Source organism: Tursiops truncatus, chromosome 1, assembly GCF_011762595.2.
Source record: "Tursiops truncatus isolate mTurTru1 chromosome 1, mTurTru1.mat.Y, whole genome shotgun sequence".
NCBI lineage: Eukaryota > Metazoa > Chordata > Mammalia > Artiodactyla > Delphinidae > Tursiops > Tursiops truncatus.
In genome coordinates this window covers 31,777,551-31,802,077 of record NC_047034.1, presented here as the reverse complement: position 1 = coordinate 31,802,077, position 24,527 = coordinate 31,777,551, and the positions used below count along the sequence as shown (strand labels likewise).

Sequence of the window (24,527 nt, the reverse complement as noted above, 5' to 3'; positions counted from 1 at the left end):
TAAGACGCTCTTTTCAGATATTTTACACCTCTTTACTTGTTTGTCACAGCAAAAGTAAAAGGAGTGTGGCTCCCCTTGATCAAACAAACCAGAACTTTGGTTTTCTCCCATTCATACACATTGGTGAACAGATGTGAAAAAAACGACTCCATGGGGCTTTCAGTCTGGAGCCAAACATCCAGGCTCTGTGTTACTCGACACTATTATGCACACATGTTGGTCCCTTAGGACCCAAAAGAATCTCAACTAAGCCCATCATTGTTTCAGGAATATGACGAATGCTTTTTGTGAAGTAGTTGAATGTAACAGAAATACAAGAAAAAGCAGAGGTGTTTCGTATCACAACTTTTTGAGAAATGCTCACAGCTCTAAGATGTAGCTGAGAATTCCGCCATCAGCTAATCCTTTCAAAGTGACCATAAATTTCACCATAAATACATTTTTTCAGCAATGGCAATAACGCGGTGACTATACTGCTCAATTCCTCACAGTGTCAGCATTAAATACATTAAAAGGGTAAGTTAAAATATCTGTCTGATTGCTTCTGACATAACCCCGAGATCTCTTTTATTTCTGTACTCCATCAATTATAATGTGGAACATTAAGACAAATTATTTCTAAACACTAACGAGGAATGTAGCAACAAGTGGCAGACAATCAAGGGGAATTTTGCCATAGCATGGTGCTTATTTTATTACAAGCAGGAGTGCAAACCCAAAGGATGTAATTTAGAGGAAACTCTGTCCTGTCTATTCTTTAGGAACTAGAACAAGGAGACTGAGAGAAGATGATTCTGGGTAAATCAAACCGTTTTCTCCGAATTACAGCTGACTAATAGGGAGCAAACTCCCATGGAAGGCTGTGATCTGCTTGAAGACAGCTACAAGGTTGCCCTGGTTAGGGTCTTTCATATACAGTTATTCAAGCTCAGACTTGATCATCTGTCAGGGATGCTACAGTAGGGAGAGTTTTGCCGTAGCTCTGAGACTCAGCAAGATCACTTCCAACTCTAAAACCTACAATGTTAATTTAATCACCAACACCAGCCATCATTAAGAGCGACCTTAAATAACTCCAAATCTGTTCATCTACTCACATATTCTTTACACAGTCAACAGACCTCGAGTGATTACTACATGCCAGACACAGTTCTAAGACACAGAATAAGGGATAAGAAAGGTAACAACCTCTGTCACTGTGGGGCTTGAGTTCTTTGGGAAGAAGTTCATCTAAATACAAAGAGACACCAAAGATAATATTTGTTTTTATTATTATTCTGTGAAAGAAGTAAAGTAATCTGATAAATTGGGACTAAGTTAGGCTGGTAGGACAATCAAGGAAAAACTATCTTTAAGAGATGAGTGCCAAAGAATAGAAAGGAATCATTTATGGACAATTTTTCTGGAAATAGTATTTCCAAAACATGGGAAAAACAAATACAAAGGCCCTGAGGCAAGATGAAGCTTAACTACAATCAAGAAACAAAAAGAAGCTAAAAGGTTAGGTCAGGAGATAACCACACAAATTTACACCAGCTGGTCCCTAACTTCAAGTCTACGTGGATATATTCTTGAGGTGAGTTAGACATATATATCATCCAAAAAACAAAAAGAAGTTGACTCCACAATTACCCTGGAAATACTGAGACTCTTTACAAAGGCACCACCGTATTAAAGTTCACAGACATCATTCTCCAAACTCCACTCTGGCCATCACTTGCAGGCATTTAACAGGGGTGTTTAATATCCTCTCTAAAATATTGGGCAGGAAGAACAAACATCCTAGCTGTCTGCACCGTGCACCTAGTGTCCCACAATTGAAAAGTAGCTGGAGCTCACCCTGCTGACGGCTTTGCCGGTTTTTTTTTTTTTTTTTTTTTTTTTTACCTTTTATTAAGAGTCCCATCTCTTTTAAGAACTGGGATATATTTTTTGAGGGAAATAAACTGTAGGAAAATTCAACTGACAGAGATCATACTGTACTTGATTTTTCTGTTCTTTGCTACATTTGTTTGTTGAGACAAACGTCTGTTCTTAGCCTTTTTTTAATGGCTCTGTTAAATAGAACGGACACACAGTACACTGCACATACTTAAAGAACACAATTTAAGTTCTGAAACATGCATATACCCATGGACCTGCCAACACAATCAAGAGAAGGAACATATCCATCACTTGCAAGTGTTTTTATGCCTCATTCATAAAGCCCCTTTTCCCCCTCACATTCCACCCCTCCACATCCCCAAGTGACCACTGATATGCTATATCACTCTATCGTTAGACACGTGTTTGCAATTTTCTAGAAATTTACATAAATGGATTCACACAGTGAGGACTCTTTTATCTAGTTTCTTTCACACAATGTAATGTTTTTGAGAGTAATTCATATTTTTGTGGGTATCAATAGTCAATCACTTTGCTGAGTAGTGTTTCACTGTATGAGTATACCACAGTACGTTTATTCATTTGCCTGTTGATGGGTGCTCGAGGTTGTTACAATTCTATTAAAAATAAAGATGCTGTGACGATCCATGTACAAGTCTTTGTATGAACATATGCTTTGATTTTTCTTGCATAAATATCTAGGTGCAGAAAGCCTGGATCATACCGCAGGTGTATGTTCGACTTATAAGGAAACAGCCAAACTGTTGACTGAAGTGACTGTACCATTTTCCTTCCCACTAGCAGTGTAAAAGACTTGCAGTTCCTACACTGCCTCACCAATACTTGGTGTGGTTGGACTTTTCTAATTTTAGCCATTCAATACGTGTGTAGTGGTATCTCCTGGGGCTTTCATTTTCATTTAGCTAATAATTGATTACATTGAGCAACTTCATGTGCTTATTTGCATCTGTACACCTCCTTGGCAGGATCTCTTTTTAAATATTTTTACCCATGTTGTTAATTTAAAAAAAAATTTCTAATTACTGAGTTTTGAGAGTTCTATACGTGTTAGAGACACAAGTCTTTTCAGGTATATAATTTGTAAATATTTTCTTCCAACCTGTGGCTTTTCTTTTATTAATAATGGCTTCCAAAGATGAAACCCAATTTATCACTTTTTTTCTTTTATGGATCTTGTTTTTGGTGTCATCTCTAGGAAATCTTTGCTTAACTCAAGGTCAAAAGGATTTTGTCCACGTTTTAGAGATTTATGTTTTGATCTACATTTAGTTAATTCTTCATGTGGTGTGAAGTAGGGATCAAAGGTCATACTTTTGCATATGGCTAGCCATGCACAGTATCCGTGTGCTATATGCTTCTGGCACCATTGGTCAAGAAGACTATCCTTTCTCCTCGAAATTGGCTTTGCAGCTCTGTTGAATAATCAGATGTCCTTATATGTGTGGATATGTTTCTGGGATCTACATTCTATTTGATTGACATATTATATGTGATTCTTGGTTATAATATATTCTTTCACGGATGTCTTTCCACTTGCTCATGTAAATAGTCTCCCAGTAATATAGCCTTACCATTTTACTGGACATATCTAGGTATACCTGAGATGCATTTGATAAATGGATGGAACTTGCACTCAAACTAGGGTTACTTTCCAAAAACACTTAAAATATTCAGGTGTAAAAACTATGTACTCTACAGCCTTCCTGCCTCAACCAAGAGTATGTTAACGCAGACCCACAAGCTATTTTGCACGTGTATGGGGCTATAGACTCTGGGGAGTATGAGAGTGGTATGTGCTGTCTATCCCAAAAGATCATCATAGGACGCAAAGGAAACATTAAGGAAATAGATAGGAATCGTCAAATGCCAAATGTTAAAATATTTCTCATGTGTTTTTAATATTTACATTGAGATAAATAAGCAAATTATTATAAAATAAAATACAAAAATTTAGAGAATATTTCAAAATGCTCTTTCTTGCCAGATGCAACCAGATACTAGGAATAAATAGAGGAATTTTCTGGAACCAGCTTGTCTTTCCTTTTTTTTTATCGGGATTTGAGTGATGGGGTTGTATTTTATTCAGTCTATTGTACATGTGGGTGTGAATAAGATAGAACTTCTCTCAAAAAGAGAAATGAGCAAAGAATATATGTTGTCAACTTGCCTAAAACATTTTTTCATGTTCTGACTCATTTTTCTTTGTATTGGCATTTCAAGGAATTTTGTTTTTTAATTTGACTATTAAGAAACCTTGATAACTTCAGTGATATCCCATGAAGATATTGTTTTTTAATTTGACTATTAAGATAACTTGATAACTTCAGTGATATCCCATCAAGATAATATAAACAACTGTAATGGAAAATGAAAAGATGATAATAGCAACCAGCACTGTGATATTTCTTGTCAGTGTTCTTTACTATTTAGAATAGTAACAAACCCCATATTAATTTGACTTTTTGAACTTTGGCATTTACTTTGGTGGAAGAAGTTCCTTTCCCTTTGCTTATTATCTGTTTGCAATTAAAAACAATTAATGGGGGCTTCCCTGGTGGCGCAGTGGTTGAGAGCCCGCCTGCCGATGCAGGGGACACGGGTTCATGCCCTGGTCCGGGAAGATCCCACATGCCGCGGAGCAGCTGGGCCCCTGAGCCATGTTCGCTGAACCTGAGTGTCCGGAGCCTGTGCTCCGCAACGGAGAGGCCACAAAGATGAGAGGTGCACGTACCGCAAAAACAAAAAAAGACAAAAAAATTAATGACCATACTTTTATATGACCATCTTAGAGTTGTATAGAGGGAGGATAGTTATGCAACTATTTATATATCTATGGGTTCAAGGAAGTTTAAAGGCTTGATATTTGAGTCCTGTGGAATGTAGCCTCCTTTCCCAGAGGGAAATGAACATATACATGTACTAAATGTAGTTTAAAATAAAGCAACACCTGTTCGTAGAGGCACCTTCTATTCCAGGCATGTTTAGGTATAGGGAAGGGGAACAAGAGCTATAAAACATAAGTCTTGTCTATAAGGAGTTTACAGTTTAGGGGGGTTGAGGGCACTCAATGACTCAATGAGGATGAGCCTGATGCAGGTGACTACAAGGTCACCCTTGGATAAAGTCTGCTTTAGGAAAGACCAGCTTACTCTTATTCTGTTAAACTCTTTAATGCGGTGTCCAATAAACCTGAATATCAAGCTCAAATGCCACTTTAGGAATGTTTCCAGGGGGGTAACAGTCAAGAAGTTAATATGATTCCTACGCACTTGACACAACTCACCAGAGGTCTTGAATTCGGTGAGCACATTGACCTCCTTTAAGAAAGATCACCATTTAAACTTCGAATGCTAAGTTCTAAGAGAATGAAGTAAGTAATAAGCGATATTCAGGTTCAGAGGTGGAAGAGAAAAGAGGTCTCACCTTGAGTAGAACATTTTGGTGGATTCTCCAAACTGGCAAACAATGAGGAGAACATTAACCAAGTAAGACTCTGAATAAGTTGAGAATTAAGATGAAAGCCTCAGATGGAGGTCAAAATGTCCCCTAGATTTAAGGATACACTTAGGCTGAAAGGGAAACTATTGAAAAAGATACAGAAAATGTTAAATATTTCACAAAAATTTATTAGAATAAAACAACTTAGCAAAGTTTGCAGAATATGAAATCAACATATACACATCACTTGCATTTCTGCACATTAACAATGAAGAATCTGAAAAAGAAATTAGGAGAACAATTCCATTTACAATAGCATCAAAAAGAATAAAATACTTAGGAATAAGCTTAACCAAAGACATGAAAGACTTGTACACTGAAAACTGCAGCGTTGGGCTTTCCTGGTGGTGCAATGGTTGAGAGTCCGCCTGTCGATGCAGGGGACGCAGGTTTGTGCCCTGGTCCAGGAAGATCCCACATGCTGCGGAGCGGCTGGGCCCGTGAGCCATGGTCACTGAGTCTGCGCGTATGGAGTCTGTGCTCCACAACGGGAGAGGCCACAACAGTGAGAGGCCCGTGTACCACAGAAACAAAACAAATCTACAGCATTATTGAAAGAAATTAAGGAAGACATAAATAAATGGAAAGACATCCTATGTTCATGAACTATTGTTAAAATGTCCATATTATACAAAGCTATCTACAGATTTAATGCAATGCCTATCAAAATCCCCTATTTTTGCAGAAATAGAAGAAACGACTCCAAAATTGATATGTAACCACAAAGGACCCTCAACAACCAAAGCAAACATGAAGACCTCACACTCTCTTTTGAAATGAAGTTTTCTTGTTATTGTGGGTTAAAAATCCAAAGTCCTAAATATCCATAAATTATCTCCTAAATTTACATTTTGGTTCATTCTCAGTGACAGGCCTTTCCGTGCCTGAGTGGCAGTGAGGGCTGCTTCAATATCTGTAGCTTGGACTTCTGTCACTGACATGGTGTGGGTATCCCAGAGCCTTGGCTCTTTTACCAGTCGATCAAATCCTGCATGAACCATGCTCAGAAGGGCCCCACGCTTGCTTGGTTTCATGCTGTGCTATTGCTGTCTTGAAATTCTTAATGATTCTATCTTTGAACTTACGTTCTGTAAGTAAAATTTATAGGACAATAAAATATACGCATGAGCAGAGAAGACATGTGCAATATGTGTGTCTCCACCATTCCTGCTGCCCCATTCACATCTAGTTTTCACCCTGCTTATGGTGTGCTTTCCATGACACACTTATTTGGTACCCATTTGGAGTCTTACTGAGTTCCACCAGAATTCGGTGCTACTGCTCACATCCAAGACTAAGTGAAGGTGTTAACAGCTCCAGGAGGCCATGCTTTCCATTTGAATCTGAACTTACTTCTAACACAGAAAGAAAGCAGTTGTTTTTTAAGAAACAAGAATGTCCAAGGAATCTTATCATATCCTTTCTTACTCGTGTTACTTTCCAATATTAGCCAAACATTTCTGCTGAAAAAGATGACATATATGAAAAAGAGAAGAGAGAAAAATATGCTAACAGATTCCTAATTACCCAAATGCCCCATATCAGTTTCAGTAGGTATCATTATATATTATGGAAATTTTTCTCAGTGACAGAGAAAGACATCCTGGCTGAACATCCCCCTGCCCATGAATCAGAGATGATGGTCTCAAGCTATCTTGAAGGCGTTGGAGCCCACTTTATCGGTTACTAATATTAATGGAGGACAAAACTTAATACTCTGTTTGCTCTGTATTTGTTAAATCACCTCCTCCCTTCATTAAAATGGATGGCTCAGGGCTTCCCTGGTGGCGCAGTGGTTGAGAGTCCGCCTGCCGATGCAGGGGACACGGGTTCATGCCCCGGTCCGGGAAGATCCCACATGCCGTGGAGCGGCTGGGCCTGTGAGCCATGGCTGCTGAGCCTGCGTGTCTAGAGCCTGTGCTCCGCAACGGGAGAGGCCACAACAGTGAGAGGCCCACGTAGTGGAAAAAAAAAAAAAAGGATGGCTCATAATTCAGTCTGTAGTGTGTGTATCATTGGAAACTGAACAAATTTTTGTTGGTTTTATTAATGTCATAGGTCTCTAGGGAGGGTCTACTCAATAACTAAGTCTAGTTTCTCAGTTACAAATAAATTATGATGTAATTTTGCATAAATTAAGCTCTTCGCAAAGGAAGGATACTGATAGTTGCTACTACCCCTTCCTTGAGGGACTCTTGTAAAGCACTATATAAAGTAACAGAGGTGTATATGCATGCATATATTTTTTATATTTGTACACACTTAAAAAGAACTCTACAGAATGCATTATAAAACTCTTGATGCTGTGTGTCCCTAGTTCCCAGCTCTCTCATTGAAACTATTTAAATAAACAAAATGTTATCTATTAGGATAGCTATCAGAGTACTCCAAATACTACTTCTGCCCTGAGCAAGTACTCAAAGTTAGGAAGCCGCTACCATCCAGTCACCTCCCAGTTCCTTCCCCAAAGTAGAGGGAGGTGAAGGTCCCATCCCGTGCCATGGTGTTCTCTGCCCCAACTGCATGCTTCTCCCTGCTGCTGGAGAGGCCAACAAAAGAAGTGCTGGGTGAAGACCACCGGCCCAAATCACCAGGCTCACTGATGTCTGGGAAGGAGCTGCAGTGTGAAAAGTCTTCACACATCCAATCAAAAAGCTCCTCTTCCCTGGTATCTACCAGCAGTAGGCCCTACAAGAGGAAGATTCCCCTGCCACTTTTTCTGCTGCTGCCAGGGCTGAGGTCGTCCCCGTCGGGGATCGAGGCACTGACATGGGATCGAGGTGAGCTGCTCCCTCCTAAGCTTCCGTGCTTAGCTGCTGCCAAAAACCCAGGTACCATGGAGAAGAACACTGAGTGTCAGTGGAACAAGATCCTGAATAATATAAGGACGGTCAAGGAAGACTGCAGTGCCCCTCAGTCTGCCCCTTCTCTCTCCCCACCTGCCTCACAGACTGCAGACTCCCTGCCCCCGGCCGCTCACACTTTGCAGGTCCCTGCTACTACCACCGACTTGGCCAACCTATATTCCATGTCCCCCATCCTGTCTGTCCCTCCTCCTTCCCCAACACCTAATATTGATCAGGAAACAAGATACACAGTCCCTAAGTTGCCAGTCCTGCTGATTCTCTTCCTGCTTCAGCTTCTGATCCCATTTGGGGAATTCCACTAAAGAAGAATGAAGGTCCTTTTCATTCAGTCACAACCACACACCTCTTATTTCTGACCTCCCTCCACCTCCTAGCATCCCAGCTTTCTCCTTCCAGCCACCATCCCACGAAAAGGAACCCCCAACACGCATTTCTGCAGATCCTACCCCTCCTTTATACTTACCTACCCCTCTTCCAGTCCCTACCATCAATCCCCCTATTTTAACTGGGCAGCCCATGACTTCTATGGCAATCCCTTCCACGAGAATGGTCACGGCATCTGGAAGTTTCACCTTCCAGTCTACTGCACACACTGATGTCTACATGGATACTACTGCCTCTTCCAAAGCTGCCATGTTTAGGTCTCCCCCAGGTCTCAGGGTGGACAAGAGGCACCCTGCGGAGGTCCCAGTGTCTATCACCCCACCTGTGCCGATGGTCCCCTGCGACACCCCAAATTTTAACCATCCCTTTGGACTCCAAACCAACCTTCAGCCCATAAGTGGGACCTCTGATGGGAAGCAGAGAGCCTCTCCCCCTACTGCTCCTGTTTTCCCCAGCCGCGCATTTACTGCTTCAGCTCCTGTTTTCCCCAGAACACCATTTATGGCTTCGCCGTCATCAGTGCTTCAGCAGGCAGCAGCTCTGACACTGAACCTATGGACAACATACCTCCTACCCAGGCTGTCATTTTCCATTCGGCCCCTGTTTTCTCCAGCCCCTCATTTATGGCTTAATCAGGCAGAAGCTGTGACACTGAACTGATGGACAACACACCTCCTTCCAAGGATGTCATTTTCCACTTGGCTCATGTTTTCCCCAGCCACCCATTTACAGCTTCAGCAGGCAGAAACTCTGACACTGAACCTATGAACAACACACTTCCTTCCCAGGGTGTTATTTTCCATTAGACTCCTGTTTTCCTGAGCTCACCATTTAGGGCTTAAGCCGTGATGGGTACTTCAGCAGGTAGCAGCCCCAAAACTGAAACTATGGACAGAAAACCTCTATCCCAGGCTGTCATTTTCCATTCGGGTCCTGTTGTCCCGAGCCCCAATTTACGGCTTCAGCAGGAAGAAGCTCTGACACTGAACCTATGGAAAAAACAACTCCTTCCTAGGATGTCATTTTCCATTTGGCTCCTGTTTTCCTGAGCACCCCATTTAGGGCTTCAGCCGTCATGGGTACGTCAACAGGTTGAAGCTCTGACACTGAACCTATGGACAACACACCTCCTTCTCAAGGTGTCATTTTCCACTCGGTTCCTGTATTCCTCAGCCCCCAATTTACGGCTTCAGCAGGCAGAAGCTCTGACACAGAACCTATGGACAACACATCGCCTTCCCAGGCTGTCATTTTCCATTCGGCTCCTGTTTTCCTCAACCACCATTTAGGGCTTCAGCCATCATGGGTACGTCAGCAGGTAGCAATTCTGACACTGAACATATGAACAGCACACCTCCTTCTCAGGCTGTCATTTTCTATTTGGCTCCTGTTTTCCAGCCCCCCATTTAAGGCTTCAGCAGGTAGAAGCTCTGACACTGAACCTATGGACAACACACCTCCTTCCCAAGCTGTCATTTCTCATTCGGCTCCTGTTTTTCCCAGGCCGCCATTTATGGCCTCAAGTGTCAGAAGCTCTGACACTGAAACTATGGACAACACACTTCCTTCCCAGGCTGTCATTTTTCATTCGGGTCCTGTTTTCCCGAACCCTAATTTACGGCTTCAGCAGGCAGAAGCTCTGACACTGAAACTATGGACAACACACATCCTTCCCAGGGTGCTTTTTTTTATTTTAAACCTGGTTTCCCAAGTCTCACACTTATGGCTTCAGCAGGCAGAAGCTCTGATACTGAACCTATGGACAAAATACCTCCTTACCAGGCTGTCACTTTCCATTGGGCTCCTGTTTTCCCCAGCCCCCCATTTACGGCTTCAGCAGGAAGAAGCTCTGACAATGAAACTATGGACAACACACCTCCTTCCCAAGGTGTCATTTTCCATTCGGCTTCTGTTTTCCTCAGCCCCAAATTTATGGCTTCAGCAGGCAGAAGGTCTGACAATGAACCTATGAACACAAACCTCCTTCCAAGGCTGTCATTTTCCATTCGGCGCTTGTTTGCCCCAGACCACTTTACGGCTTCAGCAGGCAGAAGCTCTGACACTGAACCTATGGGCAACACACATCCTTCCGAGGCTGTCAGTTTCCATTCGACTCCTGTTTTCCCCAGACCCCCATTTACGTCATCAGCAGGCAGAAGCTCTGACATGAACCTATGGACACCACACCTCCTTCCCTGTCATTTTCCATTTGGTTCCTGTTTTCCCCAGGCCCCCTTTACGGCTGCAGCAGGCAGAAGCTCTGATAGTGAACCTATGGACAAAACACCTCCTTCCTTGGTTGTCACCTTCCATTGGGCTCCTGTTTTCCCCAGCCCTCCATTTACGGCTTCAGCAGGAAGAAGCTCTGACACAGAATCTATGGACAACACACCGCCTTCCCAGGCTGTCATCTTCTATTTGGCTCCTGTTTCCCAGCCCCCCATTTAAGGCTTCAGCAGGTAGAAGCTCTGACACTGAACCTATGGACAACACACCTCCTTCCCAGGCTGTCATTTTTCATTCGGCTCCTGTTTTTCCCAGGCCGTATTTATGGCCTCAAGTGTCAGAAGCTCTGACACTGAAACTATGGACAACACACTTCCTTCCCAGGCTGTCATTTTCCATTCGGGTCCTGTTTTCCCGAACCCCAATTTACGGCTTCAGCAGGCAGAAGCTCTGACACTGAACCTATGGACACCACACCTCCTTCCCAGGCTGTCATTTTCCGTTCGGCTCCTGTTTTCCCCACCACTCCATTTATGGCTTCAGCAGGCAGAAGCTCTGACACTGAAACTATGGACAACACACCTCCTTCCCAGGGTGCTTTTTTTTATTTTAAACCTGGTTTCCCAAGCCTCACACTTATGGCTTCAGCAGGCAGAAGCTCTGACACTGAATCTATGGACACCACACCTCGTTCGCAGGCTGTCATTTTCCATTCGCTTCCAGTTTTCCCCAGCCCCACTTTACGGCTTCAGCAGGAAGAAGCTCTGACACTGAACCTATAGACAAAACACCTCTTTCCCAGGCTTTCACTTTCCACTTGGCTCCTGTTTTCCCCAGCCCCCCATTTACGCCTTCAGAAGGCAGAATCTCTAACAATGATCCTATGGACAACACACCTCCTTCCCAAGCTGTCAGTATCAATTCGACTCCTGTTTTCCCCAGACCCCAATTTACGTCGTCAGCAGGCAGAAGCTCTGACACTGAACCTATGGACAACAAACCCCCTTCCCAGTCTGGCATTTTACATTCGGTTCCTATTTTACCCAGCCCCCCATTTACGGCTTCAGCAGCCAGAAGCTCTGACACTGAACCTATGGACAAAACAACTCCTTCCCAGGCTGTCATTCTCCATTCAGCTCCTGTTTTCCCCAGACCCCCCATTTACGTGGTAAGCAGGGAGAAGCTCTGACACTGAACCTATGGGCAACACACCTCCTTCCCAGGCTGTCATTTTCCATTCGGCTCCTGCTTACCCCAGCCCCTGATTTACGGCCTCAGAATGCAGAATCTCTGACACTGAACCTATGGACAAAACATCTCCTTCCCAGGATGTCACTTTCCATTCGGCTCCTGTTTTTTCCAGGCCCCCATTTATGGCCTCATCAGTCAGAAGCTCTGACACTGAACCTATAGACAACCAACCTTCTTCCCAGGCTGTCAATTTCCATTCGCCTCCTGTTTTCCTGCACCCCCAATGTACGACTTCAGCAGGCCGAAGCTCTGACAATGAACCTATAGACAACACACTTCCGACCCAGGCTGTCATTTGCCATTCGGCTCCTGTTTTTCACCGTCACCCATTTACAGCTTCAGCAGGCAGAAGCTCTGACACTGAACCTATGGAAAACACACTTCTTTCCCAGGTTGTCATTTTCCATTCGGCTCCTGTTTTCCTGAGCCCCCCATTTAGGGTTTCAGCCATCATCGGTACTTCAGCAGGTAGCAGCTCTGACACTGTACCTATGGACACAACACCTACATCCCAGGCTGTCATCTTCCATTCGGCTCCTGTTTTTCCCAGCCCTCCATTTACAGCTTCAGCAGGCAGAAGCTCTGACACTGAACCTATGAACATCACACCGCCTTCCCAGGCTGTCATTTTCATTTGGTCTGTTGTTTTTTCCAGGACTCCATTTATGGCCTCAAGAGGCAGAAGCTCTGACACTGTAACTATGGAAACCACACTTCATTCAGGCTGTCATTTTCCATTCGGGTCCTGTTTTCCCGAACCATGATTTACAGCCTCAGCAGGCAGAAGCTGTGCCACTGAACCTATGGACACCACGACTCCATACAAGGCTGTCATTTTCCATTCTGCTCCTGTTTTCCTCAGCCCTCCTTTTATGGATTCACCCGTCACGGGTACTTCAACAGGTTGAAGCTCTGACACTGAACCTATGGACAATACACCTCCTTCACAGGCTGTCATTTTCAATTCGGCTCCTGTTTTCCCCATCCCCCCAATTTGGCTACAAAAGGCAGAAGCTCTGACTGAACCTGTGGACAACACACCTCATTCCCACGGTGTCATTTTTCATTTGACGCCTGTTTTCCCCAGCCCCACACTTACAGATTCAGAACGCAGAAGCTCTGATACTGAATCTATGGAAACCACACCTCTTTCGCAGGCTGTCATTTTCTATTTGACTCCTGTTTTCCTCAGCTCCCCATTTACAGCTTCAGCAGGCAGAAGCGCTCTTAATGAACCTATGGTCAACACACCTCCACCCCAGGTTGTCACTTTCCATTGGGCCCCTGTTTTCCCCAGCCCCCCATTTATGGCTACAGCAGGAAGAAGTTCTGAATCTGAACCTATGGACAACCAACCTCCTTCCCAGGCTGTCATTTTCCATTCGGTTTCTGTTTTCCCCAGCCCCCCTTTACGGATTCAGCAGGCAGAAATTCTGACACTGAACCTATGAACAAAACACCTCCTTCCCAGGCTGTCACTTTCCATTCGGCTCCTGTTTTCCCCAGACCCCATTTATGGGTTCAGCAGGCAGAAGCTCTGACAATGAACCTATAGACAACACCCCTCTTTTCCAGGCTGTCATTTTCCATTCAGCTACTGTTTTCCACAGCCACCCATTTACAGCTACAGCAGGTAGAAGCTCTGATACTGAACCTATGGACAACACAACTCTTTACCAGGCTGTCATTTTCCATTCGGCCCCTGTTTTCCTGAGCCCCCCATTTAGGGCTTCAGCTGTCATCTCTACTTCAGCAGGTAGCAGCTCTGACACTGAACCTATGGACACCACATCTCCTTCCCAGGCTGTCATTTTCCATTCGACTCCTCTTTGCCTCAACCCCTATTTAGGGCTTCAGCCGTCATGGGTACTACAGCACGTAGCAACTGTGTCACTGAACCTATGGACAACACAGCTCCCTCCTAGGGTGTTATTTTTCATTTGACACCTGGTTTCCCAAGCCTCACACTTAGGGCTTCAGCAGGTAGAAGCTCTGACACTGAATCAATGGAAACCACACCTCGTTCCCAGGCTGTCTTTTTCCATTCGGCTCCTGTATTTCCGAGCCACCCATTTACATGGTAAGAAGGCGGAATCTGTGACACTGAACCTATGGACAACACACGTCCTTCCCAGGCTGTCATTTTCCATTTGGCTCCTGTTTTCCCCAGCTCCCCATTTACGGCTTCAGAATGCAGAAGCTCTGACACTGAAAATACGGACAAAACAACTCCCTCCCAGGCTGTCATTTTCCAGTGGGCTCCTGTTTGTTCCAGGCTCCCGTTTATGGCCTAAGCAGGCAGAAGCTCTGACACTGAACCTATGGACACGACATCTCCTTCCCAGGCTGTCATTTTCCATTCGGCTCCTGTTTTCCCCAGCCCACCTTTTACATCATAAAGAGGCAGAAGTGTGACACAGAACCTGTGGACAGTACAACTCCTTCCCAGGCTGTCATTTTCCATTCGTCTCCTGAATTTTCCATCCCCCCATTTTCCACTTCAACAGGCAGAAGCTCTGATACTGAATCTATGGACACCACACCTCTTTCGCAGGCTGTCATTTTCCATTCGACTGCTGTTTTCCTCAGCCCCCCATTTACAGCTTCAGCAGGCAGAAACTCTCTTAGTGAATCTATTGACAACACACCTCCTTCCCAGGTTGTGAAGTTCCACTGGGCTCCTGTTATCCCAGCCCCCCATTTATGGCTTCAGTAGGCAGCAGCTCTGATACTGAATCTATGGACACCACACTCCCTTCCCAGGCTGTCATTTTCCATTAGGCTCCTGTTTTCCCCACCACCCCATTTACAGCTTCAGCAGGCAGAAGCATTGACACTGAAACTATGGGCAACACACCGCCTTCCCAGGCTGTCATTTTCCATTCAGTTCCTGTTTTCCTCAACCCCCATTTAGGGCTGCAGCCGTCATGGGTACTACAGCAGGTAGCAACTCTGACACTGTACATATGAACACCACATCTCCATGTCAGGCAGTCATTTTCTATATGGCTCCTGTTTTCCCAACCCCCATTTATGGCTTCAGCAGGCAAAAGGTCTGACACTGAACCTATGGACACCACACCTCCTTCCCAGGCTTTCATTTTCAATTCGGCTCCTGTTTTCCTCAACCCCCATTTAGGGCTTCAGCATGCAGAAGCAATGACACTGAATCAATGGAAACCACACCTCGTTCCCACGCTGTCATTTTCCACTGGGCTCCTGCAATCCCCAGCCCCCAATGTACGGCTTCAACAGGCAGAAACTCTGACACTGAAGCTATGGACAAAACACCTCCTTCCCAGACTGTCACTTTCCATTCGGCTCCTGTTTTCCCCAGACCCCATTTAAGGCTTCAGCAGGCAGAAGGTCTGGCACTGAACCGATGATCATCACACCACCTTCCCAGGCTGTCATTTGCCATTCGGCTGTTGTTTTTTCCAGGCCCCCTTGTATGGCCCAAGAGACAGAAGCTCTGACACTGAAACTATGGACAACACACTTCATTCCCAGGCTGTCATTTTCCATTCTGCTCCTGTTTTCCTCAGCCCCCCTTTTACAGATTCAGCCGTCATGGGTACTTCAACAGGTTGAAGCTCTGACACTGAACCTATGGACAACACACCGCCTTCTCAGGCTCTCATTTGCCATTCGGGTCCTGTTTTCTCCATCCCCCCATTGTTGGATTCAACAGGTAGAAGCTCTGACACTGAAACTTTGGACACCACACCTCCTTCCCAGGCTGTCATTTTCCATTCGGCTCCTGTTTGCCCCAATCCCCATTTAGGCCTTCAGCCGTCATGGGTACTACAGCAGGTAGCAACTGTGACACTGAACCTATGGACAACACACCTCCTTCCTAGGGTGTTATTTTTCATTTGACACCTGGTTTCCCCAGAGTCACACGTACGGCTTCAGCAGGCAGAAGCTCTGACACTGAATATATGGACACCACACCTCGTACCCAGGCTGTCATTTTTCATTCGGTTCCTGTATTCCCCGGCCCCCCTTTACGGCTTCAGCAGGAAGAATCCCTGACACTGAACCTATAGACAAAACAACTGCTTCCCAGGTTATCACTTTCCATTCGGCTCCTGTTTTCCCCAGACCCCCATTTTTGTGTTCAGCAGGCAGAAGCTCTGACACTGAACATATGGACAACACACATCCTTTCCAGGCTGTCATTTTCCATTCGGCTCCTGTATTTCCCAGCCCCCCATTTACATCGTAAGAAGTCAGAATCTGTGACATTGAACCTATGGACGAAACACCTCCTTCCCAGGCTGTCAATTTCCATTCGGTTCCTGTTTTCCCCAGCCCCACATTACAGTTTCAGCAGGCAGAAGCTCTGACACTGAACCTATGGGCAACACACATCCTTCCCAGGGTGTCATTTTCCATTCAGCTTCTGTTTTCCCCAGCCCCCCATTTACGGCTTCAGAATGCAGAAACTCTGACACTGAACCTATGGACAAAACATCTCCTTCCCAGGATGTCACTTTCCATTCGGATCCTGTTTTTTCCAGGCCCCCATTTATGGCCTCATAAGTCAGAAACTCTGACACTGAACCTATGGACAACCAACCTTCTTTCCAGGCTGTCAATTTCCATTCGCCTCCTGTTTTCCTGTGCCCCCAATGTACGACTTCAGCAGGCCGAAGCTCTGACAATGAACCTAGACAACACACTTCCGACCCAGGCTGTCATTTGCCATTCGGCTCCTGTTTTCCACAGTCACCCATTTACAGCTTCAGCAGGCAGAAGCTCTGACACTGAAACTATGGAAAACACACTTCTTTCCCAGGTTGCCATTTTCCATTCAGCTCCTGTTTTCCTGAGCCCCCCATTTAGGGTTTCAGCCATCATCGGTACTTCAGCAGGTAGCAGCTCTGACACTGTACCTATGGACACAACACCTACAACCCAGGCTGTCATCTTCCATTCGGCTCCTGTTTTTCCCAGCCCTCCATTTATGGCTTCAGCAGGCAGAAGCTCTGACACTGAACCTATGAACATCACACCGCCTTCCCAGGCTGTCATTTTCGTTTCATCTGTTTTTCCAGGGCTCCATTTATGGCCTCAAGAGGCAGAAACTCTGACACTGTAACTATGGACGCCACACTTCATTTCCAGGCTGTCATTTTCCATTCGGGTCCTGTTTTCCCAAACCATGATTTACGGCCTCAGCAGGCAGAAGCGGTGCCACTGAACCTATGGACACCACGACTCCATCCCAGGCTGTCATTTCCCATTCTTCTCCTATTTTCCTCAGCCCTCCTTTTATGGATTCAGCCGTCATGGGTACTTCAACAGGTTGAAGCTCTGACACTGAACCTGTGGACAACACACCTCATTCCCACGGTGTCATTTTTCATTTGACGCCTGTTTTCCCCAGCCCCACACTTACGGATTCAGAACGCAGAAGCTCTGATACTGAATCTATGGAAACCACACCTCTTTCGCAGGCTGTCATTTTCTATTTGACTCCTGTTTTCCTCAGCTCCCCATTTACAGCTTCAGCAGGCAGAAGCGCTCTTAATGAACCTATGGTCAACACACCTCCACCCCAGGTTGTCACTTTCCATTGGGCCCCTGTTTTCCCCAGCCCCCCATTTACGGCTATAGCAAGAAGAAGGTCTGAAACTGAACCTATGGACAACCAACCTCCTTCCCAGGCTGTCATTTTCCATTCGGTTCCTGTTTTCCCCAGCCCCTCTTTACGGATTCAGCAGGCAGAAATTCTGACACTGAACCTATGAACAAAACACCTCCTTCCCAGGTTGTCATTTTCCATTCAGCTCCTGTTTTCCACAGCCACCCATTTACTGCTTCAGCAGGTAGCAGCTCTAACACTGAACCTATGGACACAGCGCCTCAATCCAAGGCTGTCATCTTCCATTCGGGTGCTGTTGTCCCCATCCCCCCATTGTCGGCTTCAACAGGTCGAAGCTGTGCCACTGAACCTATGGACACCACATCTCCTTCCCAGGCTGTCATTTTCCATTCGACTCCTCTTTGCCTCAACCCCCATTTAGGGCTTCAGCCGTCATGGGTACTACAGCACGTAGCAACCGTGTCACTGAACCTATGGACAACACAGCTCCTTCCTAGGGTGTTATTTTTCATTTGACACCTGGTTTCCCAAGCCTCACACTTAGGGCTTCAGCAGGCAGAAGCTCTGACACTTAATCTATGGACACCACACCTCGTTCCCAGGCTGTCTTTTTCCATTCGGCTCCTGTATTTCCGAGCCACCCATTTACATGGTAAGAAGGCGGAATCTGTGACACTGAACCTATGGACAACACACGTCCTTCCCAGGCTGTCATTTTCCATTTGGCTCCTGTTTTCCCCAGCCGCCCATTTACGGCTTCAGAGGCAGAATGTCTGACGCTGAACCTATGGACACCACACCTCCTTCGCAGGCTGTCATTTTCCATTCTGCTCCTGTTTTCCTCAGCCCCCCTTTTACGGATTCAGCCATCATGGGTACTTCAACATGTTGAAGCTCTGACAATGAACCTATGGACGAAACACCTCCTTCCCAGGCTGTCACTTTCCATTCGGCTCCTGTTTTCCCCAGACCCCATTTACGGCTTCAGCAGTTAGAAGCTCTGACACTGAACCTAAGGACACCACACTTCTTTCCTAGGTTGTCATTTTACTTTCGGCTCCTGTTTTCCTGAGCCCCCCATTTAGGGCTTCAGCTGTCATCAGTAATTTGCAGGTAGCAGATCTGACACTGAACCTATGGACACCACATCTCCTTCCCAGGCTGTCATTTTCCATTCGACTCCTCTTTGCCTCAACCCCCATTTAGGGCTTCAGCCGTCATGGGTACTACAGCACGTAGCAACTGTGTCACTGAAGCTATGAACAACACAGCTCCTTCCTAGGGTGTTATTTTTCATTTGACACCTGGTTTCCCAAGCCTCACACTTACAGCTTCAGCAGGCAGAAGCTCTAACACTGAATCTATGGACACCACACCTCGTTCCCAGGCTGACATTTTCCATTCGGTTCCTGTTTTCCTCAGCCCCCCTTTACGGCTTCAGCAGGAAGAAGCTCTGACACAGAACCTATATACAAAACACCTCCTTCCCAGGCTGTCACTTTCCCTTCCGCTCCTGTTTTCCCCAGACCCCCATTTTCGTGTTCAGCAGGCAGAAGCTCTGACACTGAACCTATGGGCAACACACATCCTTCCCAGGCTGTCATTTTCCATTCGGCTCCTGTATTTCCGAGCCACCCATTTACATGGTAAGAAGGCGGAATCAGTGACACTGAACCTATGGACAACACACGTCATTCCCAGGCTGTCATTTTCCATTCGGCTCCTGTTTTCCCCAGCTCCCCATTTACGGCTTCAGAATGCAGAAGCTCTGACACTGAAAATAGGGACAAAACAACTCCTTCCCAGGCTGTCATTTTCCAGTGGGCTCCTGTTTGTTCCAGGCCCCCGTTTGTGGCCTAAACAGGCAGAAGCTCTGACACTGAACCTATGGACATGACATCTCCTTCCCAGGCTGTCATTTTCCATTCGGCTCCTGTTTTCCCCAGCCCACCTTTTACATCATAAAGAGGCAGAAGTGTGAGACAGAACCTGTGGACAGCACAACTCCTTCCCAGGCTGTCATTTTCCATTCGTCTCCTGAATTTTCCATCCCCCCATTTTCAACTTCAACAGGCAGAAGCTCTGACACTGAATCTATGGACACCACACCTCTTTCACAGGCTGTCATTTTCCATTCGACCTCTGTTTTCCTCAGCCTCCCATTTACAGCTTCAACAGGCAGAAGCATTGACACTGAACCTATGGGCAACACACCGCCTTCCCAGGCTGTCATTTTCCATTCGGTTCCTGTTTTCCTCAACCCCCATTTAGAGCTGCAGCCATCATGGTACTACAGCAGGTAGCAACTCTGACACTGTACATATGAACACCACACCTCCATGTCAGGCAGTCATTTTCGATTTGGCTCCTGTTTTCCCAACCCCCATTTATGGCTTCAGCAGGCAAAAGGTCTGTCACGGAACCTATGGACAACACACCTCCTTTCCAGGGTGTTATTTTTCATTTGACACCCGGTTTCACAAGACTCACACTTACGGCTTCAGCAGGCAGAAGCTATGACACTGAATCTATGGACACCACACCTCGTTCCCAGTCTGTCATTTTCCATTGGGCTCCTGTTTTTTCCAGGCCCCCATTTACGGCCTCAAGTGGCAGAAGCTCTGAGACTGAAACTATGGACAACACACTTCCTTCCCAGGCTGTCATTTTCCATTTGGCTCCTGTTTTCCCCAGCCGCCCATTTACGGCTTCAGAGGCAGAATGTCTGACGCTGAACCTATGGACACCACACCTCCTTCGCAGGCTGTCATTTTCCATTCTGCTCCTGTTTTCCTCAGCCCCTCCTTTTACGGATTCAGCCATCATGGGTACTTCAACATGTTGAAGCTCTGACACTGAACCTATGGACACAACACCTCCTTCCCAGGCTGTCACTTTCCATTCGGCTCCTGTTTTCCCCAGACCCCATTTACGACTTCAGCAGTTAGAAGCTCTGACACTGAACCTAAGGACACGACACTTCTTTCCTAGGTTGTCATTTTACTTTCGGCTCCTGTTTTCCTGAGCCCCCCATTTAGGGCTTCAGCCGTCATCGGTAATTCAGCAGGTAGCAGCTCTGACACTGAACCTATGGACACAATACCTCCTTCCCAGGCTGTCACTTTCCATTCGGCTCCTGTTTTCCCCAGCCCCCCATTTACGGCTGCAGCCGGCAGAAGCTCTGACACTGAACCTATGAACATCACACCGCCTTCCCAGGCTGTCATTTTCCATTCGGCTGTTGTTTTTTCCAGGCCCCCATTTATGGCCTCCAGAGGCAGAAGCTCTGACACTGAAACTGTGGACAACACACTTCATTCCCAGGCTGACATTCTCCATTCGGTTCCTGTTTTCCCGAACCCCAATTTACGTCCTCAGCAGGCAGAAGCTGTGACAACGAACCTATGGACACCACAACTCCTTCCAGGCTTTCATTTTCCATTCGGTTCCTGTTTTCCTCAACCCCCATTTAGGGCTCCAGCCGCCATGGGTACTACAGCAAGTAGCAACTCAACACTGAACCTATAGACAACACACCTCCTTCCCAGGGTGTTATTTTTCATTTGACACCTGGTTTCCCCAGGCTCACACTTACGGCTTCAGCAGGCAGAAGCTCTGACACTGAATCAATGGAAACCACACCTCGTTCCCAGGCTGTCATTTTCCATTCGGTTCCTGTTTTCCCCAGCCCCATTTACGGCTTCAGCAGGCAGAAGCTCTGACACTGAATCTATGGACAAAACACCTCCATCCCAGGCTGTCAGTTTCCATTCGGGTACTGTGGTCCTGAGCCCCCATTTAGGGCTTCAGCCGTCATCGGTATTTCAGCACGTAGCAGCTCTGACTCTGAACCTATGGACACAACACCTCCATCCCAGGCTGTTATCTTCCATTCGGCTCCTGTTTTCCCCAGCCCCCCAATTTACGGCCTCAGCAGGCAGAAGTTGTGACACTGAACCTATGGACACCACACCTCCTTCGCAGGCTGTCACTTTCCATTCTGCTCCTGTTTCCTCAGTCCCACTTTTACGGATTCAGCCGTCATAGGTACTTCAACAGGTTGAAGCTCTGACACTGAACCTATGGACAACACACCTCCTTCTCAGGCTTTCATTTTCCATTTGGCTCCTGTTTTCCACAGCCACCCATTTATAGCTTCAGCAGGTAGAAGTTCTGATACTGAACCTATGGACACCACACTTCTTTCGCAGGTTGTCATTTTCCATTCGGCTCCTGTTTTCCTGAACCCCCCATTTAGGGATTCAGCCGTTATCAGTACTTCAGCAGGCAGCAGCTCTGACACTGAACCTATGGACACAACACCTCCTTCCCAGGCTGTCACTTTCCATTTGGCTGCTGTTTTCCCCAGACCCCATTTACGGCTTCAGCTTGCAGAAGCTCTGACACTGAACCTATGAACATCACACCGCCTTCCCAGGCTGTCACATTCCATTCGGCTGTTGTTTTTTCCAGGCCCCCCATTTATGGCCTCCAGAGGCAGAAGTTCTGACACTGAAACTGTGGACAACACAGTTCATTCCCAGGCTGACATTTTCCATTCGGTTCCTGTTTTCCCGAACCCCAATCGACGGCTTCAGCAGGCAGAAGCTCTGACACTGAACCTATGGACACCACACCTCATTCCCAGGATGACATTTTCCATTCTGCTCCTGGTTTACTCAGCCCCCCTTTTATGGATTCAGCCGTCATGGGTACTTCAACAGGTTGAAACCCTGACAATGAACCTATGGACAACACACCTCCTCCTCTGGCTGTCATTTTCCATTCGGCTCCTGCTTTCCCCATCCTCCCATTGTTGGCTTCAACAGGCAGAAGCTCTGACACAGAACCTATGGACAACACACCTCCTTCCCAGGCTGTCATTTTCCATTCGGCTCCTGTTTTCCACAGCCACCCATTTATAGCTTCAGCAGGTAGAAGTTCTGATACTGAACCTATGGACACCACACTTCTTTCACAGGTTGTCATTTTCCATTCGGCTCCTGTTTTCCTGAGCCCCCCATTTAGGGCTTCAGCCGTTATCAGTACTTCAGCAGGTAGCAGCTCTGACACTGAATCTATGGACACAACACCTCCTTCCCAGGCTGTCACTTTCCATTCGGCTCCTATTTTCCCCAGACCCCATTTACGGCTTCAGCAGGCAGAAGGTCTGACAATGAAGCTATATAGAACACACCTCCTTCCCAGGCTGTCATTTTCCAGTGGGCTCCTGTTTGTTCCAGGCCCCCGATTATGGCCTAAGCAGGCAGAAGCTCTGACACTGAACCTATGGACATGACATCTCCTTCCCAGGCTGTCATTTTCCGTTCGTCTCCTGAATTTTCCATCCCATTTTCCACTTCAACAGGCAGAAGCTCTGACACTGAATCTATGGACACCACACCTCTTTCACAGGCTGTCATTTTCCATTCGACCTCTGTTTTCCTCAGCCCCCCATTTACAGCTTCAGCAGGCAGAAGCATTGACACTAAACCTATGGGCAACACACCGCCTTCCCAGGCTGTCATTTTCCATTCGGTTCCTGTTTTCCTCAACCCCCATTTAGGGCTGCAGCCATCATGGGTACTACAGCAGGTAGCAACTCTGACACTGTACATATGAACACCACACCTCCATGTCAGGCAGTCATTTTCGATTTGGCTCCTGTTTTCCCAACCCCCATTTATGGCTTCAGCAGGCAAAAGGTCTGTCACTGAACCTATGGACAACACTCCTCCTTTCCAGGGTGTTACTTTTCATTTGACACCCGGTTTCACGAGACTCACACTTACGGCTTCAGCAGGCAGAAGCTATGACACTGAATCTATGGACACCACACCTCGTTCCCAGTCTGTCATTTTCCATTGGGCTCCTGTTTTTTCCAGGCCCCCATTTACGGCCTCAAGTGGCAGAAGCTCTGAGACTGAAACTATGGACAACACACGTCCTTCCCAGGCTGTCATTTTCCATTTGGCTCCTGTTTTCCCCAGCCGCCCATTTACGGCTTCAGAGGCAGAATGTCTGACGCTGAACCTATGGACACCACACCTCCTTCGCAGGCTGTCATTTTCCATTCTGCTCCTGTTTTCCTCAGCCCCCCTTTTACGGATTCAGCCATCATGGGTACTTCAACATGTTGAAGCTCTGACACTGAACCTATGGACACAACACCTCCTTCCCAGGCTGTCACTTTCCATTCGGCTCCTGTTTTCCCCAGACCCCATTTACGACTTCAGCAGTTAGAAGCTCTGACACTGAACCTAAGGACACCATACTTCTTTCCTAGGTTGTCATTTTACTTTCGGCTCCTGTTTTCCTGAGCCCCCCATTTAGGGCTTCAGCCGTCATCGGTAATTCAGAAAGTAGCAGCTCTGACACTGAACCTATGGACACAACACCTCCTTCCCAGGTTGTCACTTTCCATTCGGCTCCTGTTTTCCCCAGCCCCCCATTTACGGCTGCAGCCGGCAGAAGCTCTGACACTGAACCTATGAACATCACACCGCCTTCCCAGGCTGTCATTTTCCATTCGGCTGTTGTTTTTTCCAGGCCCTCCATTTATGGCCTCCAGAGGCAGAAGCTCTGACACTGAAACTGTGGACAACACACTTCATTCCCAGGCTGACATTCTCCATTCGGTTCCTGTTTTCCCGAACCCCAATTTACGTCCTCAGCAGGCAGAAGCTGTGACACCGAACCTATGGACACCACACCTCCTTCCAGGCTTTCATTTTCCATTCGGCTCCTGTTTTCCTCAACCCCCATTTAGGGCTTCAGCCGCCATG

General features: G+C 46.4%; 1 protein-coding gene across 9 annotated transcripts in view; it reads right to left on the bottom strand.

The window, feature by feature from the left end:
* The window catches only part of LOC109551192 (uncharacterized), a 99,995-nt gene that overhangs the window by 36,269 nt on the left and 39,199 nt on the right, over positions 1-24,527 (bottom strand). For 5 of the 9 annotated variants that reach the window (XR_012330505.1, XR_012330497.1, XR_012330503.1 and 2 more), the window contains one exon: positions 5,511-5,943. The exons of the other annotated variants lie outside the window; for them this stretch is intronic. The gene's annotated coding sequence lies outside the window, so the exon portion shown is untranslated. Of the gene's footprint in view, positions 1-5,510; positions 5,944-24,527 lie in introns of those variants that run through there. 9 annotated transcript variants of the gene reach the window in all.